A 3,861-nucleotide genomic window follows, 5' to 3' on the forward strand; every position below is an offset into this window, starting at 1 on the left:
CACATGAAGACATCAACAAGAACCAAGGAGGGATTTGCTAGATCCTCCTTGGCCTTAAGAAATCAAGAAGAACAAAAGGAAAGTTTGATTTTCAATCAAACAGTGAAAGTGGCATGGGAGAGTGTGTTGGGGCAGGAGGTTTTTTCTTTCAATGAAAAATAATCAAATGAATAAAAATGAAGTCACACTATTTTCAATTAATACTTTTTCTTTTATAGTCCAATTTAAGTTGCCCTATTCCCATATGGAATGGGCTTGGGCTCAACCCAAACACCCCAAATTTGCCAAACACTCCCTTAGATATTTTAATTTAATTCACATTATTTCAATTAAAATCAATTAATATATTTAATATATATATTATATATATAATAATATATATAATATAATTATATATATATATTAACATTTACAATAATGATAATTTATTTAAATAATGCGAACATATATTTAAACGGAATTTCACTTATTTAATTTTTCTAACAAATTAAATAAAGGCTACGACCTCAGCAAATTTAATTGCACTGTGAAATACCCAAATACCCTTCGCCCAAAAAGACGAAAATGCCTTCTTTCTTCTTGAGTCTTAAATTACTTCTATGTGTGTGACCCATAGGCTCCTCATCATACCGTAGTGATAGTATCGCGATTAACACCAATTAATCGTTCACTAATACACAGACCAAGATGGCCCCTAGCAAGCATCATGGCCACCGATAGATTCGGATTCAGCAAAGTAGCTACTGTCAACGATATGGTTACCGTACAACGATCCTTTCATCATTCGTTATCTCGACGAGACGAAGACAAGAAATAGTGTCAAACTTCGGTTACTCTCGATATATGTATTCAGTTCTGGACCAATGACCTGCATTATAATCCGGATAGAGCAACAACTCAATCCCACTGTGGCCACAGTTTTAGTGTCACGCATATACTGAATTGCGCCGGAGATAACTTCTCCGTACCGAAAGTGATAAATCCTCTGTCAATCTACCATAGCTTGATACACTCTCGATGCAGCCAATCACCACCGTATTTACAGCTTTGAAAAGAACTGTTAGGTAGTGTCAAACTGTACCAATCGGTGCACAAGGCGCTCCGGTGATCTCAAGTCTAAGGATCACATGTACACATTCGTTAGAGGATTTGTTCCATAGACGCTGGGGTTACCATCCATATGGAATCCTCGGTGGGGGCATCAGTGAACTTGGTGCGGTAATCCGCAACAAGCACCATGTGTGCACCAGGTTGTCACCAAACAACCTTGACAAGTGAGATCAGTCACTGCCTTTCGACAGGGTCATTCAACACTATGATAGCCTTACCGTATTATCTGTGCCCTTACTTCAGAATAATACTGGGGCTACGGACGTTTCTAGAATGGCACCATATGTGCTCATAGGGTTCTCACTATCAAGATTTGAAACACTTGATACCCTCGTCACGGTTCTACCATTCTAAGGACATATATCAATACATATTGCAATAATAATGATTTACGAGATATAGAATAAAATGCCTTTTATTATTGATTAATAAACATTATTACAAAGAGTCAATTCTACAATAATTGATTGGCTCTAGGGCATCTACTCTAACATTCATACAGTCTAAATTCGGTCTTAATCGAGTCAAATGCTTTTACCGGTTTTTATTAAACCTTGGACCGGACAGGTGGCCGGTTCCCGGTTGAACCAGTTCAATCGGCCGGTCCGGTCTGGGTTTCAGAACATTGGTTTATACTTGTCTCATGCATATAAGTGATATTTATCGTTGATAGTACATTTGTTCTTAAATAGACTTCATTTATTGCTCATTCATTGTTGTTTCTAGGGTTGATTAAGTGTTAAGAGCATTTGGGTTGTTGGAGATTTATTTATTTTGCATTAATTTTTAATCTCCTATTCACCCCCCGCTAAGAGCGTTTGTCAAATTAGGGTTTTACAATTAGTATTAGGGTTTGGGATCTTGTGTTAAAAACCAAATGGTTTTAAGAGTTAATCGATCTAATTATGAAAAACTCATCATCACCCTTCTTTAATAAAGGTCATTGCATGTACTGCTAGACCACCATTGTTTTGTGGTGTAAACTATACACAATGGAAGATTAGAATGAGACTTCATATTAGGTCCACCGACTACAATTTGTGGAAAATAGTAGAGCAAGGAAACTTCATTCTCATGGACCCTAATACAAGTCTTCCTAAAGAGAAAGATGCCTATATGGTCGATGATGAAAAGAATTAAGTTTAAATGATAAAGGTTTAAACATTTTGTTTTGTTCTCTTGATGCTACAGAGTTTGGAAGAGTTTCAACACGCGAAACGGCCAAAGATGCTTAGGAAATCCTTCAAACTACCCATGAAGGAAAAAGTCAAGTGAGAGAATAAAAAATAGAGATGCTATTTCGAGACTATGAGTTTTTTGAAATGAAAGTTGAAGAGAGCATCACCAACATGTATAATAGATTCTCAAATTTGGTGAATGATCTCAAGGGTCTTGGAAAGAAGTTTGAGACTCTTGAATTGGTGAAAAGATCTTACAATCCCTATTGAAGAGTTGGACAATGAAAGTCACCGCCATCGAAGAATCCAAAGATCTCACCAAAATGAAAATGGATGAGCTCATCAGTAACTTATTGATATTTGAGATGAAGAGAAAGCCGAAAGATGAAGAAAGCAAACCAAGGAGAGAAATTGCCCTCAAGACGATAAATGAAGAAGAGGAAGATGAGGAAGGTGATTCCTCCATGGAAGAAGATAAGATCAACTTCTTGGCAAAAAGGCTCACAAAATTTCTTGGAAGAAACAAAAGATTCAAAGTAAGAAACTTCCTCACAAAATTTCTTGGAAGAAACAAAAGATCCAAAGTAAGAAACTTCCAAAGGTTTAAACCAAGAAATGAAGATGAGAAGGGCAAATCGCACATAATTTGCCATGAATGTAAGAAATCGGGCCATATTCGACAAGATTGTCCTCAACTCAAATGGAAGAAGAAGGACAAGAAATTCAAGAAAAAGGTTCTTGTCGCCACATGGAGTGGTAGTGATGACTCTAGTGATGAGAGTGATGAAAATGAAGAGCAAGCCAACCTTTGTTTCATGGCTAATGACTGCGATACGAAGAAGACTCTGAATTTGAGGCGTGTCTTAAAGCAAAGAAGTAAGGAGCAAACAAGTGGTATCTTGATAGTCGGTGCTCAACATATATGACAGGAGACAAGAGCTTGTTCACCTCATTGAAGCCAAATAATGGAGGAAATGCTCGCTTTGGTAACAACTCAAAAGGAAAAGTCATTGGAATTGGCTCTATCGGTAACAAGTCTCTAACCATTCATGATGTGTTGCTTGTTGATGGATTGAAGCATAATTTGTTAGAGTATTAGTCAATTGAGTGACAAAGGCTTCAAAGTTGTTTTTCAATCCATGTTTTGTGAAATTATTGAGTCTAACTCTAATAAGATTGCATTTATAGGTTATAAACATTCAAATGTGTACATTGTAAAAGAGGAAGATAGTTGGCTATGACATAGAAGATTAGGTCATGCAAACATGGATGTCATTGTAAAGCTTTCTAAAAATGACTTAGCGAATGGTTTGTCTAAGCTTGTTTTCAAAAGATATCATATTTGTGATACATGTGCAAAAGACAAACAAACGTGTGTTTGTTTTAATCCAATAAAGAAATATGTTTTAATACTCCTGAAAGAAAAGACTCAAATAAAGGTTAGAAACTTTCTATTATTTAACAATAAGGTTACTTGGATCTAACTCATGTTCAATCGTCATGTAAGTGATATTTGGAAATTTATGTTCAAAGACCCAACCATATATTTTACATTTGATTACATGGGGAGAAG

The sequence above is a fragment of the Pistacia vera genome, unplaced genomic scaffold, assembly GCF_008641045.1.
Source record: "Pistacia vera cultivar Batoury unplaced genomic scaffold, PisVer_v2 Contig266, whole genome shotgun sequence".
Taxonomy (NCBI): domain Eukaryota; kingdom Viridiplantae; phylum Streptophyta; class Magnoliopsida; order Sapindales; family Anacardiaceae; genus Pistacia; species Pistacia vera.